This window comes from Canis aureus, chromosome 2, assembly GCF_053574225.1.
Source record: "Canis aureus isolate CA01 chromosome 2, VMU_Caureus_v.1.0, whole genome shotgun sequence".
NCBI classification, from domain to species: Eukaryota; Metazoa; Chordata; class Mammalia; order Carnivora; family Canidae; genus Canis; species Canis aureus.
In genome coordinates this window covers 77506724-77523307 of record NC_135612.1, presented here as the reverse complement: position 1 = coordinate 77523307, position 16584 = coordinate 77506724, and the positions used below count along the sequence as shown (strand labels likewise).

The following is a 16584-nucleotide window of genomic DNA, read 5'->3' as shown; positions in this document are numbered from 1 at the left end:
TGTTCTTTCTTGTTCTTACCATTTGCCCTCATATTAACCCATGTGAGCCTAAAGGAAGCTGTTTATGCCCACAGAATTATCAAATTGCTAACAAGAAAATTCTAGGTAACTCTCATCCGGTAGTCCTGAATATCTTAATGGAGGTAATGTCTAAAAACACTTGCATAAACAAAAATTGAATAGAATTACATCATTTATTGTGAATCAACTGAATCTAGAAAATATGTCTGGTGGCAGTTCAGCAGTCGAGGAAGTGGGCAGGCACATCAGCCCTCCCCCTCCCCCCAAGAGAAGCAGTACTGTCTTTCATTTAAATTTTTAAGCAGAAGGTCAAAACCTTCTCTTGGCAAGATTACAGTTTAGCCAGGAGCTTACACATAATGCTAGCAGCCAATAGAACATAGTTTCTGTCTGTTGAGTGTGTTACCTCTAAAGTAATTTACATTTGGAAATTTTGAGTCTATACTGTGTTACAGTTTTTACAAGAGCTAGTTGTAGAAACCTAAGCAAAATATGAAGGTGACTATAGAAGGAAATTTTTTGGTTCACCTGACCAAAATAGAAGTGCCTAGGTAGAATTTGTTCCAGGGGCCCTTGGATTCAAGGTCTAGAATGATCTATCTTGGTTTCTCACTCTCTCTCTCCCCTTCTCCCTCTCACCCCTTTCAGTTTCTGTCATTCATTGCCTGAATGGGTAAATGTGAAGGTAGAGTTCTGCTATAAGGAGAAAAGCAGAAAATTCTTAATATACCACAGATCTTTTATACTCAGAGCCAGAGGTAGATTTACCATGAAGCTAAAGAAGCTTAAGTATAGGGCTTCTCACTTTTTGGATGCCTTCCAAACACCTTGGAGGGACCCTTGCAATGTGTTTACCTGGCCATACTTTTGTGTAAAATAGGCATATTCAAGATTTTTGTATTGCAATTGATTAAAGCAACACTCCAAATTAACCTTTCCCCCCCTCATTTACCATTGTGCTAATTGCATTAGAAGTGCTGAGGGCATTTTGGGGATCTAGTTAACAGGAAGTTGAGTTGAGAATTCAATTCATGTCTGTATCTTGGATAGGTTTATGAGGTGTATAGTTGCCTCTCTGTCAACATTTACATCTCATCTCAGTGTCTGAGGTAGATATGACTTCCAGGAATACTCCTGACCCATACTGCTGGTACCCCCTCGTTGTTACAGGACAGGTCATGTGTCACAATAAAAACATATCCCTTGATGACCAGCACCAGATAAATGTAGGTATGGAATAGAATGAAATGTGTATAGTATAGAGCCAGAAGGCACTCTGACAAGGATTTTTATAATTAGAAAGTAAAATAAATTTTGATAGGATTTCCCCAAAATAGTCCTAAAATTTGCTGTGGCTTCTCCAACAATGAGTTAAAAAGATTTAAGAAATGAACTAGCAAGAAAGAAATATAAATAAAGCAAGACCTGGTATTCTAGAAGGTTGCCAGGCTGACAGTAGACTTTAGGTTTCTTAATTTCAAATATAATGTAAATACAGAGAGCAAGAGGGAGAACTGATAGAGGAAGGAAGGGAAGGAAGATGGGGGAGAGAGGGAGGGAGAGTCAAGAAATATGGATACTACCCTTCAACTTAGAGATATAGTAATAGGATTGGCTTGCTGGAAAAGCATAAACGAGGAGAAAAATAGCATAAATACCTAAAAGTGTCTTGGATGAAATAATTTTTGAGCTAGGATTTGGATTTATATAGTAAAAATTAAATGTAGAATCCAGGTATGTAGAGAGCCAAAAATATTAAAAAGATTTCAGAGTACATCAAATTAATTCATCCCTTGATGGTACTTCTCCCAGGACACTCTTAAAGTATTTATGCTATTTTTTTTTTCTTTGTGAAAGAAGCTGTTTTTTTTTTTTTTTCTTTGTGAAAGAAGCTCTGCAGTTTTACTATAAGTGGATGATTTCTAGGGTATGAATTTTCTTAACTGTTTCCTCATCCTAGGTTTATGGTTTTCTAAGTCACATGGTCTGTATCTAGAAAGGTTCTTAGAGTCTATCTTGTGTCTGGTTGCATAGTTGCCTGTGAATTAGCAGGAGAGGGTCTCGACAGAGGGTTGGGGTGGAAACTACAGATGAGATATCTATTTAAGGGAACTTATGTTTTCTTATTCTCAATTTAAAGAAGATCTAGATTAACTGAGAATAATGCATTTTTTATTGAATGCTTAATTTATACCATGCTGTGTTCATAAATAGGTCAATGCTGATTATAGTTTTATGATTTTTTGATACCTATGTATGAGTAGGTCAGAATTTCTCAGAACATCGTTGTTAAATCAATGGCATCCCAAATTTTCCATATCTAAATTACTAGGATCCAGTCCAAGAGTACAGATTGAGACTTGCTGGCACTGGAATTAAAAAATTCACATGTTTTGTTTTTACACTAATAGTTGCAAATTCATTAGAATCAGGTCATAATGCTAGACATAAATAATCACTATCAATCTGAATGAAGTCATGCTATTATAATCTTAAATGTAAGGATAGGGATCCCTGGGTGGCGCAGCGGCTTGGCGCCTGCCTTTGGCCCAGGGCGCGATCCGGGAGACCTGGGATCAAATCCCACATCAGGCTCCTGGTGCATGGAGCCTGCTTCTCCCTCTGTCTATGTCTCTGCCTCTCTCTCTCTGTGTGACTATCATAAATAAATAAAAATTAAAAAAATAAAAAATAAAAAATAAAATAAAATGTAAGGATAAAGAAACAGAATTTCAAATTGAAGTTCAGTTTTCATACATGAAGGCATCAATTATATAAATCAAAATATTTATAAAATATTTTTGGGAAAAAAATCAGTGTGTTAAAAATAAAAGGGAAGCAACCACAGTAACATCAAAGATGAGTGTGTGGTCCTAATAAGATAACATACTTGTATGAAATTAAATTTGGACCAATTTATCAAGAAGACTTCTGAAACTATCCATGTAGTTCAAATGAGAAAATGTTGCCCAAATTGCCCTGATAAAATGTAACAAAAATGAAGGTATTATACCTTGAAAAGCAAAAGAAAAGTGAAACTTATAGAGGAAAGAAAAACATTTTAATAATTTCCAAAATCTGACACTAAACCCTGACAATAGATGCATTTTTTGAATTCAGATGCTCAAATATGATTATCTTTAGTGGAATACATATTAAAATCCTTAGGCTTCCAGGAAAATTTAGTAAGTCTTTACTTGTATTTATTTATTGTCTTAAAAAAGATATAACAAAATTTATCTTCCTCGCCACCTTAAAACATATAGTTCAGTAGCGTTAATATAGTCACATTGTTGTGAAACCCAATTCTAGAAATTTTCTATTTCGCACCACTGAAACACTACACCTATTAAATAACATTCCTTCCTCACCCCCTACTCCAGTCCCCAGTGACCACCAGTCTTTCTGTTTCTGTGAATTTGATTAATTTAGATACTACATATAAGTGAAATCCTATGGTGTTTGTCTTTCTGAGTCTGATTTATTACACTTAGCACAAAATGTGGTATACACATATGATAGAATATCATTCAGCCTGAAAAAGGTAGGAAATCCTGTCTCATGCTACAATAATAGTATGACTTTCCTTTTTTAAAAAAGATTTATTTATTTATTTTAGAAAGAAAGACAGACAGAGAGAGAGAGAGAGAGAGAGAGAGAGAATGCATAGGGGGAGGGGCAGAGGGAGATGGAGAAAGAATTTGAAGTAGACTCCACTCTCGACTCTGGTATCACGACCTGAATCAAAACCAAGAGTCAGGGGCTCAACCAACTACACGGCCAGGTGCCTCAAGACTTTACTTTTATATTAAATTATAAAGGTCTTTGACTTTATACTTGTAAATTTGATATTTTGTACTGGTTTAAGTAGATATCTAAATGACCTTATCTTAAGAGAGAAAAACATATGACAACCTTATCCAAAATCCAATACCACTAATATCCTCTTTTAGTTACCCTGACAGTTTATCATAAACTGCCATATATAGACCAAAGTATAGATAGATGATAGATACATAGATAGGCAAATAAGTAGGTAGATAGTAATGATGATAGATGATAGATAGATGATAGATAGATAGATAGATAGATAGATAGACAGAAATCATCAGATCACCAAATTGAACACTTTATAAAAGATTAACATAATATTTTGCAGTGCTTCTCAGGTACTTCAGAAATTAGTGCAGTGCTCTTGATTCATTAAATATAAATGTGATGGACTGAATATCATCCCAACACCCTAATTCCATTACATTTGTTTGTATAAGACAGGAAGACATTGAACCTACAATTTAACAGAGTACTGCCATTGATGATATATGCTTTAGTTTAAGTGCAACTTATGCATTTGAGCTCACCCCACTTGGTGTAAGTCATTTTAGCAAATGAACCTTAGGATATGCTGCTTCAAAACCACTGTGCTTACTTGATAGTCCCTAAATTCTCTGTTGGAGATATTATGTTCTACAATGGATTCTACTTAATTGTCACATCACAGTAGAAACTGAAATATGCCAATTAGACAATGATTGTCTCATTTAATTACATAATTACTCATATGAACTATCAGATACATTTAAATTAGAAAGGATTTTTGAAATGCAAAACATTGACCAAATTGTATATGTACATAATTAAGACAAATTAGAAATGCAGATGCTGGGCATGCTACAAAGCATTATCATGAAGATATATTCCTATTTTTTTGTTGTGGTTGTTCAGCAGTTTAATGAGTATTATAATCCATCTGGTCAACATACACTCAAAATATACCTAATAACCAAAGTCAAAAACTGAATTTTAAGTCTATATTAATACTATATGTTATTATTTCAGAAATCCAACAAAGCCAAAAACTGAATAGAGTTTCTGTTTTTTTTCATACATAAATGTTCTTAATTGAGGCACTGATTTAGAATGAATTAATTCCTTATACCAAAAACAAAATAATGTTTTAAATTTCAAAAGAGTTTTTATACTTAGAGTGTAAGTCAACAGGATGATCCTCTGATAAAGAAATCTGTGTATTAAGATGATTCTTATAATACAGATAATATAGACAAATATACAATATAGACAATGTATTTCATGCAAAAAACTATTTGCTAATATTAATCTTTATAACCTGGATAACATGAAGGCATTCATGAAGGATATGATATTGACAGTTTTCCCTAATTGTTAGTAAGGTCTTGATCATGACTTTCCAAGAATTTGCACTTATTTTACTCCACAACTTAAATTTTTATTTGTGGCAATTTGGATTTCAGAGTTTGTGTATTATACAATGTGAAAAGACAATATCTTGTATTTTTCAAAAAATAATTTCTAAGCAAATTGTATTTTATATTTATCTAGATAGTATGTATTAGTTATATTTTGTGTTAAAACAGCCTAACCAAGTAACATTATAATATATTATTTTTAAAATTTTAAATTTAGAAAATAGCCAGAATATTTAAACAAATGGCCATTTGTCAATTCATCTGACCTTATAGAACAAGGTCATTTACTAGCATTTTCCTTTGTATAACACACATATTGCTTACACTCATTTTTTATCAGTTAGAATTTGCATATAATTTAAAATATTGAACACATGATTATGATTATTGTGTGAAAATCTATATAATCAGTCATATTTCCTTAAATAGTTGATTTACTGATCTTGTTTTTATTTCATAAAACACTTCAATAAGTAACATAACAGGTTATTTCTTCAGAATAAATTTTAAAATATGGAATTACTAACCAAATGGTATCAAAACTTCAAGAATTTTGTTGCAAATTTTATTCTAGTAATTTTTTATTAATTTATCATTATAATTTATAATTATTATAAATATAAATTATAAAGATAATTTATTTTTAGAAATTTATTTTTAGAAATTTTTTATTAATTTTCTAACCTTTTTTCGGTTTTCTAACCTCTGATAGTCACTATCACAGACAAAATTCTAAAATGGCCCAGAACAATCCTGCTCCCTGGCATGTACCTTTGTATAACCCCAGCACTTGAGTGCTCAGGGAACCTAACTATGATGTCATAGTGGTTCTTTAGATTAGTTTATGTTATGTGGTAAATGGTGATGGAATTGTCATTGCTTTGATTACATGATGCTAAAGAAGATTGTTGGAACTGAATGGTGAGAGAAGAAGTCAGAAAGACAGGATCCCACTGGCACAGAAAAAAAACAAAAAGCTGTGCCGTGAACTGCCTATGAGAGCTACATGCTGAAGAACTGGGGGCAATCTTTATTTTTTTTATTTTTTTTTAATTTTTTTTTTATTCATGAGAGAGGCAGAGACATAGGCAGAGGGAGAAGCAGACTCCCTGCAAGGGGCCCGATGTGGAACTCAATCCCGGACCCCAGGATCATGCTTGAGCCAAAGGCAGACTTTCAACCACTGAGCCACCTGGGCATCCCGAGGGCAACCTTTAGAAGGTGAAAGCGGTCCCCAACCAACAGCTAGCATGAAAATAGGGACCTCACTCTCACACCTATAGGAAACTAAATACTTCCAGCCCCTTATGTGCTTAGATGAGGACCCTGGGCTCCTTAATTTCAGCTTTTTGAGATCCTAGAAAGAACCCAGCTACTTTGTGTTTGGATATTCAGTATCATCTAATTCCTTACACACAATGATGTTCATACAAGTCAATGTTAATTACAGAAATCCACGCCATAAAAATTTCAATGTTTTGACCATGATGTTCTCAATTTGTGTGCTTACGTAAATGCTTTTTCAACCTCATCAGAACCAACAGTACATTAATTCCTTCAGCTACATTTTGTCGGCAGGCTCCTGTCTTTCCTTTCTTCCTTATTCAACTCAGACTCAAAGTTTAAACGTATAATAACACCCACAAAGCTCCTTTCATTTTCTATTGTTGTATAAGTGACCGCAAACTTAGAGGCTTAAAGACAAAACACCTTTATTATCTTATGGTGTCCATGGGGTGCTTGGCTCCTCTACTCAGATTGTCCTAAGGCTACAAAGTTTTCACCAGTACTGTGACCTCATCAGAAGCCTGGTCATCCTCCAAGTTCTTGTCAGAATTCATTTCCTTGGACCTATAGAACTCACAGTAGCTTGCTTCTTCAATGACATTAGTAAAGCATCTCTGAATTCAAGGAAGGCCTAAATCTTTTTTTTTTTTTTTCAGGGATCAACTGATTAGGCAAGTAGCACTTGCTTAAATCCTGTCCAAGTTAATCTACCTTTAACTCGGAGTCAAGCTGATTAGAGCCTTAGTTATAGCTGTAAAACCTCTTAATCTTTGCCACATAATGCAACCTAATCACAGCCACACCAGGGGTGGGAATCTTGGGGTCCATCTTGGATTCTTGCTCACCACAAAATTGATAGCTATTATATATATTTGTCTGACACTCTGTCCTTTCTATTTTATTTCCCTAGCAAAAGAATAATTCTGAGTGAGCCCAAACATTTGCCTTCTTAACTTAATGCATTGTTCTAGGGCATCTAAACATAGCTGCATCACATTACACATCTTCAACAAAGATATATCTTTGTATATGATGTCATATATACAATACCTTTACATAGATCTTCCTAAGCATCTCAGTGACACTTTATATTCAACATGCACATATCCAATTCATCTTCACTCCCGTAACAGATGATCCAACTCCTGTGCTCCTTCACATAATAAAGGGCATTGTGAGGTACCCAGGTCCTCAAGCTAGAAATCTGTTACTTAATCCTGAAATCTGAAAAGGTAGAATGTATGCCCTTTGAGCCTATGACTATAGAAAAAGAGATTGGAAAAGAGTCATTGAAGTGTATGTATGATCACTACTGTCTATATTTAGTAAGGTTTATGAAGAAAGAGATGAGCTTATGAAAGGCTTAAGTGGTTTAAAAGACAAATGGAAGAAAAAAAATTATAGCATTTAAAGATAGAAGTTTGCAGATTTAAAAATGTTCCACTTCTAAATTCCAAATAGCAGGAAATAGTACTGAAATATTTGTAAGAATAAAGTCCCATTAAAACTCATGTCACCAACAAAAATCAAATTAAGCTTGTGGCTTTTCCACCCAAGTAGTACTATTAAAAAATGGAGAGGAGAACATTGAGACTAAAAAAAAAAAATAAGTTAATAGTATTAAGAATTATATACAGCTAATGAGTTTGGTGTAATAAATTCAATGTTACTGACTGGAGGCCAGTGGATCAGAAACACTCATATGTAGATCACCTGACTTTAAAAGATGGAGTATGACTTTCTACTTTTTGAGTATGGGATGCCTTTCTTCATTTACTTCCAAAGTATACAGTATGAAGCCTGAGGGGAGGAAGAATAACTTTATAGTCCAAGAACCTGACAAATACTATTTTAGCAATGTAATCAAGGTCAACATCAATAATGGTAAGTTATGTTGATTGCAGGTACCCTTGATATATTCTGATGGAAAAGGCATCTAACATCTGTCGTCTTTCTTCCTAAGACTTATAACCCCAATCAAATCATGAGAAAATTTCAGCCTAATGCCTATGGATGAGCATATGACAAAGTACCTGAGTAGAACTCAAAATGTCAAGGTGATCAAAAGCAAAGAAAAGTGTGAGAACTGGCACAGCTAAGAAAAAAAATAAGGAAAGAGACAAAAAAAAAAAAATGAAATGTAGTATTCTAAATAGAATCCTGGGACAGGAAAAAATTGCTAGGTTAAAATTCAGGTAATCTGAACATAGTATGAACTTTAATTAATAGTAATATATATCAATATATATATCAATATATATTAAAAGTTACCATATTAATGTAAGATATTAATTATAGAGGAAACTGAGTGGAAGGTATATAAAAACTCTTTATACTATCTTCAGAAGTTTTATTTAAGTATAAAACTGTTGTAAGAAAATAACATTAGTCTGAAGGATCAGCACAAGGAATTCTAGGTGCTCATAAGCCTGTATTTGATTGCAGTGATGATTACAGAAATTCCTGTATAGCGATAAAATCTCATAGTACTAAAGACAAAAAGACAAGTACCACACCAATCCACCTCCCCCATACATCAGTATGTAAAACTGACTCAAACATCAGAATAATATTGGTGACTCCTGTCAGTCAACTCATCAGTTGTGAGGTAATAGAATTATATAAGATGTAACCACTGGGAGAAGCCAATAAAGGGTACATGAGATATTTTTGTTATTTTTATAACTCTATGTGAATTTATGGTATCTCATTTTTTTAGTTTAATTAAGGAAATTATATGAGAACACAGAACTCATGGAATAGCCCAAATACTTTGAAAAGCAAAAATAAAGTAGTAGGAGATAGACTGACAGACATCAATACTTATTTAAAACTTCAATGACTGGGGCTTCTGGGTGGCTCCATTGGTTAAGTGGTTAAGCATCTGCCTTCAGCTCAGGTCATGATTTCAGGGTCCTGGAATAAAGCCCTGCTCTGCAGGGAGATTGCATCTCCCTCTCCCCAACCCTCCCCACCCCCGCCCCCACTCAGATTCTCTTTCTCTCTCACATAAATAAATTAAACCTTTATTTTTTTTACAATAATCAAGACACTTCAATATTTATATAAGAATAAACACACACATAAATCAAAATAGGATTTTCAGAAATAGATCCATGCATATATATACATAATTTGATTTTGGATAAGTTGTGTAGGTAATTCAATGGGGAATGCATAGGTTTTTCAAGTAATGGTTAAATATGAGCATGGATATGTTTATTCAAAAAATAGAAAAATGGAGGTAAGGGGAGAGATTGAAAAAGAGACAATAGAAGAAAGATAATACATTACCATTATATTAAATAAAAACTAAGATGATTGAAATAGATGATTAGACCTAAAAGTAAAACCTGATATAATGAAATTGTTAAGCAAAAATATAGTTAAAAATGAAGCATGAGTTGTGTGGGTTTCTGTTTGGTTTTGATGGGAAATAGTAAGGACAAAACATTAAGGAACAAATTGATAAATTGAACTACATCAAAATGAAAAAAAAAATTCTGCTCTTCAAACACACTATTCAGAAAATCAAAAGATAAGCCACAGAGTGGGAGAAATATTTGCAAAAGGCATATCTGATAAACGGCTACTATCCAGAACTCTTACAACACAGTCATAAGAAGATAAACAATCCAATAATCAAATAGACATAAGATTCGAACAGACACTTCACCAGTTAAGAGACACACATGATGAAAACATAAAAAGATAAAACTTCTTTCATAAACCTCAAGTTGCTAATGACTAAATTCCCTTAGTTATTAGTAAAATGCAAAAAAAAACTGCAATGTGATACCACATATACCTATTAAAATGTATGAAATCATAACTTTAACTATATACCTATTAAAATGGCTGAAATCATAACTAACAATATCAAGTGCCAATGAGCACCTGGAGAACTCATATACTATCATTGGGAATGCAAACTAGCACAATCATTCCCTGAGAAATATCACCTTTTTTTTAATCATTTTTCATAATACTGATGTCTGTAGATTGAGATGATTCTGTAGTTATGGCAACAATGTGGAGAAAAAGTCTACCATGTCTTTCCATAATGAAGAAACTAACATTGATAACCTTATGGATTTACTTTTCTTCTTTTTAACGTTTCTTTTTCTTTTCTTTTTTTTTTTTTTTATCTTTTGTGTCTTTCATTCAGGGAAATCCAGTTCTTCCAAAGAATAAAGTCTCTTAAAAATATAAACAGGTTAAAATACTTATTATTTTTCTCCTGCAGTTTTCTTTAGAAATGCAGATTCACTGAGATACATAGGTAGATTTACTCTCATGAGGTAACTAAATAAACCACGTTGCCTGAGAAGCATGCCTAACAAATCTCTGGAACCCAAGCCTACTGAGCTAACTGAGTCAATAATTTCCCATTATTGTATAGGCCAGAGTGAGTTATATTTTCAGTCTCTTCTGACCGAAAGAGATCTGATATACCAATAACAAACTGACTCTCTAATGACATTTTCTAGATGTGTAAGTAAATGTTTATTAAGGTGATTCAAAATAATAGATGTAGTTTCCTGAAATTTAAGTTCTAAGCTCACTTACAATCATAAAATATGTTGCTTATTTCCTCTGAGAATATTATATATATATACACATATATATATAATCATATAAATATTTTACTTTTTTTCTTCTCTATGAACTATCTTCAGATGTCTAAGTTATTTTAAATTTACAAATATGTATGGGAAGAATTTTGACATATCTGCAGAAGTATAGTAAAACAACTGAGGCATTGCTTTCATATTCCTTTATTCCCTTAAATTAGATTAAGTTCTTAAATGTAGCAGGTAGGTGAGAGGATTGGTGTCTTTCTTTTCACTCAAGAAGTTTAAGCTAATTTCCCACAATTTCACAATCCAACTGAGTATGAGCTATAAGAAGATTTTAAAAAAATAGATCAAAGTATCTAGGTCAAATAAATAGGTCAAAATATCTTATTGATGAGATATATAGAGCTAATAGAGCTAAGATTTACCAACATGACTAAATCAGGAATTTATTTAAAATAATCAAAAATTAATACAGAAAGCATTGTAGTAAATTCTCCTCTTTGACTCAGCAAATTTCTAAATCTATCTTCTATATGGCAGTTTATTCTTTGACTTTCTTTTCCTGTGGAGCTTAGCAACTGGATATAGTTATAATATAAATATTGAAATGTGTTTTAAGATTGTCATTTCATCTGATTAGTAATTGATACTTTCATTCCTGATCTAGGTGCTCAGGATAAAACACTTGGAATCATCTTTGGTCTCTGTTTTTTTCAATCCCCATGTTCAATCTTCAGCTTCTCTTTACTCTATTTAAACTTATCTAGGGTGCAACTATTGTTTCTACATTTAGCACTATCACCCTGCTACCATCCACCATCAAATAGACCTCAACATGGTATATCTGCTTCTACCTTTGTCATTCATACCCCATCCACAGCATGGTGGCCAAAGTAATCTTTTTAACATATGAGCAAAGTCAAGTGATTTTTCCACTCCATGTCAATGGCTTCCCAATCAAGACAAAGTCCTTGTAATACTCTAAAATGTCCTATGTGAACTGCACCCTTGTTATCTCTTGGCCTTCATCCCACCCTCCATCATTCCTTTTCAGCTATTCAATCTTTTTGCTAATTCTAAAATATCCCAGGTGATTTTTAGCTCAGAAATATTCAATCTAACTTGATTGTTTTCCCTAACATAAATACACACAATTTACTCTCTCATTACATTCAAGTCCTTGTGTTTATGCCACTTTAATTACAGATTAATACTCTATTTGAAACTTAACTGCCTCCTGGCTAGTAATTCCATTTTTCTGACTTACTTCTTCTTCCTGGTACTTACTATCTAAAATATTACATGGCTTACTTATTTGCTTATTGGCTTTCTCTCCTACTAGGATGTCTTATTCAAGATGATTGCATTTCTTGTGTGTTTTTTAGTTTACTGAATACCAGCATGTAGAACACACACACATATGTGTATATATGTAGTAACTACCACCTAATAGATGTTTATCTGATACTTGTGAATGTATTAATAAACCGAAATCTAATTAATGTGATTGTTGTTTTTAATTATGAGACTAAAACAATTTAATATATAATAAATGGTCCTTAGGCTGTACCTTTTTATATATTACTGACAGTGTCTAATTAAACCCATATAAATAATGTAAACTAGAGTTCAGGGATCTTAGTAATAATTGTGCTTTTAAGAGCTATGTAAAAGAAGAGAATCAAGTTAAAAAGAAAAAGTCAGAGCCAAGTAATTATTCCACTCAATTAATTGGTATATATCAAATGCATGAATTATCTGCTAATGAAATTCTCTTCATTATGCTCATCATTAGAATTTTCTTTAATCCTAAAGGGCACTAGCCCAATATTCCCTTCTCTCTACATTCTTTTACACAATCTCCCCATGTCATGCCTAGAAGGTCACCAAGTTAATTGGCTGTTGAGTACTTAAAGTAGCTAATTCCATCTTATAAGTTATCTGATTTTCAATTTTAAAGTTCTTTGGTCAAGGTTACAAGATTAGCATAACCTCAAATTAAGAACATGTTTCTGGGCACACCAATGCTTTCCTAGTCGGTAGCTCAAAGAAACTATTGATGGTGATGTAATTGCATGAAAATCCAGCTGCATTTACCCAAACTGGAGAGGGCAACGTATGCTTTTCCTTATGATTTTTATGTTACGTTTGTAACACTTTCCAAGGTGTGACTGGGGAATGAGGAATCAAATAGTGGTGAATATGTACATTTTAATGCTTAATTTACATTAGCAAATACACATATTGAGTTTAGTTATTTTGATTTGATACAAAGTGATCCTCTCCACTTTTATCTTCTAGTGTGATTTCCTTGGAATATAGTCACTTCTTTATTTCTCATACAAATATTTGATACATTATCTGTTTCATTCTTATTGTACAGGATAGGGCTCCAAGAGTCTGAGTATCATAAAAGTTATTGCTAGGAATCAGAAATCACATAAATTCTGACTTACATACTTTTACTCTTTCTTCTGTATGTTGCAAACTCACACAGGTGTCAGGTAACAGTAGATCAATGTATATGAAAATAGGAAGATGAAGAAGTTGGAAAGAGTGGAATGTAAGAAGCAAATCAAAGAGCAAAGGGAAAGAAAGACAGGCAAACCAAGAAATAGACTCCTGACTATAGAAAACAAACCAGTGGTTACCAGAGGGGAGGTGGGTGGGTGATGAGCTAAATAGGTGATGGGGATTAAGGAGTGTACTTGTCCTGATGAGCATTGGGTGTTGTATGGAAATACTGAATCACCATATCATCATTGTATGTTAACTAACTCGTGTTTAAATAAAAACTTAAAAGAAAAAAAGGAGTTCATGCTCAATCTCTAAAGACAGATGATGTTTAAATTCAATTCATTATTGCCTTGCAGTACTGCAGGCCCAGAATTGCAGGATTTTACACTTTACGTCAGATTATAGATTTTTAAATACTCTATGTGCATTTGTGAATGTTACAGCATATTCTGACAATGTGCAGTCAGATTATAAGTGACCAGTTCAAATGTTGCATTATTCCATATTCTTCTCATTAATTTAAATGAGAAGTTGATAACATTATTCTTTTTTGAGGGGTGGTGGGGGCCAGTACTTTATTATGAAGGATCAAGGCCTCTTTCTTTTTTTTTTTTTTTTTTTTGACTGTGGTTGACACACAGTGTTACATTAGCATACAGGATATAGTTAATGGTGTTGTAATAGCTCTTTATGATAATATTCTACTTAAAGCTGTCAGTTCCCAAATGACCATTATCATCATAACTCATTAAATGCTATCGTCTTGATCCTCCAGATAAGTGGTTTCCAAACTGAGCCCCACTCAACTTGAGACTTCACCGAAGTGACTAAAGAATCACCATAGGGAATGAAAGGAATGCTGAGATGTCAAAGTTGGTGATTTCCTGACCTTATTTCAACCAATTTAAAAATATTCTTCTAATAGAAATTTGGAAAGTTAATGTCCAATGTCAGGATTATGAGGGCTCTACAGTTAACAACACAGTGTAAATTCTAATTGGAATAAAAATCATTAAATTCATTGATAACTTCACTTTTCTGCTTTAAAAATTGTCCTCATAGGACTGCAATGAGTTTTATGAGAAATTTGGAAGTATGTCTTTAGCCACTTTTCCTATAACACAATCTAATGGGATCAGAATGTGTGACATGCACAGGCTGCTCAATTGCATTTTATTCAGTTGATTTGCCCTCTGAGTGAGGCAAGGGTGGAATTTCCCTAGGAAGAATAACCTGCCTGTTCACCTACCTGTATCACTGTTCCATTAATTAAACTTGCTTTAGAATAGAGCGTCTGGCCATGTTGTAAATTGTATAACTTGTCCTAATGTTTATATGCTTTCTATAAATAATTTGTATATCCTTGGTGTCCCACTTTATGGCTTACTTTTAAGACCCACAGCTGCTTTGTTTCTTATATAATGATATAAAATCCCCTTGCCTTGTCCATTTCTTCATGGTTGAAAAGGGTGTAGTTTGTCTCAGCCTGAAATACAAGAGTTCCGCTTTTGCTTTACTTGTATATTTAATAAAGTTAGCAATAATTTATTTTTTAAAGATTTTTTTAAAATCTGTTTATTCATGAGAGACACACAGAGGCCGAGACAAAGGCAGGGGGAGAAGCAGGCTCCCTGTGGGAAACCTGATGCGGGATTCAATCCCAGGACTCCAGGATCACGACCTGAGACAGAGGCAAATGCTCAACTACTGAGGTATCCCAAAGGTTAGCAATAATTTGTTAGTAATCTCCTATTTATCCAGGAAAATCATTAGTCATTTCAATATCTAAGTAAACGTTAAAGGGTCGTATTCTATAATAAAGCTGTTTTGTAAATTTGAGGTTGACAGTTTAGCCAGATGTCACAGAAATGTAATAAAAAGAGTCAGGTCAGTACATTAATTGAACTAAGTTAATTAATTGTACTAAGGAAAACTTGACATAACACACTAAACAGCAAGATAAAGAGATTTAAAAGAGGGCATCATAAAAAGGCTCAAAAATGTTTTTAAGAATAGAGAAAAGAGTGACAAATTCTTCCCTTTTTCATTAAAAATGGACATTACCTGATTTTGCCCACTATTTCTTTATTCCTTAAGACAAATTGATATCTCTATGTCATGGCCCCATTCATTTTATAAATTAATCTAACACTAAAAATGGGAACTGCCTAGCCTACCTATTCCTTATCTGTTCTGTATTTAACTCAATTTTCACTGACAACAGAATTTGCACTTCCTGTTTATATTCATCTTCTCAGCTGTTATATCTCACCCTCTCCTATTAGTCTTCTATCATATTTTAATGTATTCTTGCTAATGCTACACATCTGCACTATATACCTTCCTTTATTAAAGAGGAAGCTCTACCCTCTGAGCGTTATGGAACTCAAGCCCAACCCTTTACCCTTTTTGTTCCACAGCCCTTCTCAGTCAGCCTCAATCTTTCAGGTGAGGTGGCAAATTTAGGTAACTTGCTGCCAAAACATTATTTTGCCTCACCTGACAAGAGGAAAGTGGTAACTACTCTTTATCCACTGAACTTGAAAATATGATAAGTGAAATGAAAATACAGATTTCTGAGGATTGGTGTCTACTTTTGGAAGCCAATGATCAGATTGAAGTTACATTGGACATCTTCTTGTCATCTCAATATACAGCCTTTCTCTAGGATAGGAAAAAAAAAAAAAAGATTACCCTCTACGTGGTCTTTTCTTGGTGTTATAAGCTATTTATGAACTGTTCTAGCTGTTGTTTTGTGGAGAAACCTGAGAAATTATATTTCTAGAATTTTGTTTGATTGGGTTGCCAGCAAGTTTAAAAGCCTTACCGAGAAAATAGCAGGACTCCTCAGGGGAGATTATAACAGATTGTAATAGAATACCTCTTTCTCCATCTCTTGATTTATTTTTCCCTGTAGCATATATGAACATTCCATATTCTATACAATATAT

General features: G+C 33.4%; 2 long non-coding RNA genes across 4 annotated transcripts in view; one reads left to right on the top strand and one right to left on the bottom strand.

Annotated features, from left to right (window-relative positions):
- Positions 1 to 7688, bottom strand: part of LOC144302616 (uncharacterized) — a 41520-nt gene extending 33832 nt beyond the window's left edge. For 2 of the 3 annotated variants that reach the window (XR_013369560.1, XR_013369561.1), the window contains exon 1: positions 7587 to 7688. This is a non-coding gene — a long non-coding RNA (uncharacterized LOC144302616). The remainder of the gene's footprint in view (positions 1 to 7586) is intronic. The other variant, XR_013369563.1, reaches the window with a different exon arrangement.
- LOC144302624 (uncharacterized) lies at positions 7674 to 15351 on the top strand. Its single transcript, XR_013369569.1, has 3 exons — positions 7674 to 7832; positions 8441 to 8731; positions 14409 to 15351. It is a non-coding gene; the product is annotated as an uncharacterized LOC144302624 (long non-coding RNA).
- Positions 15352 to 16584: the final 1233 nt, after the last annotated feature.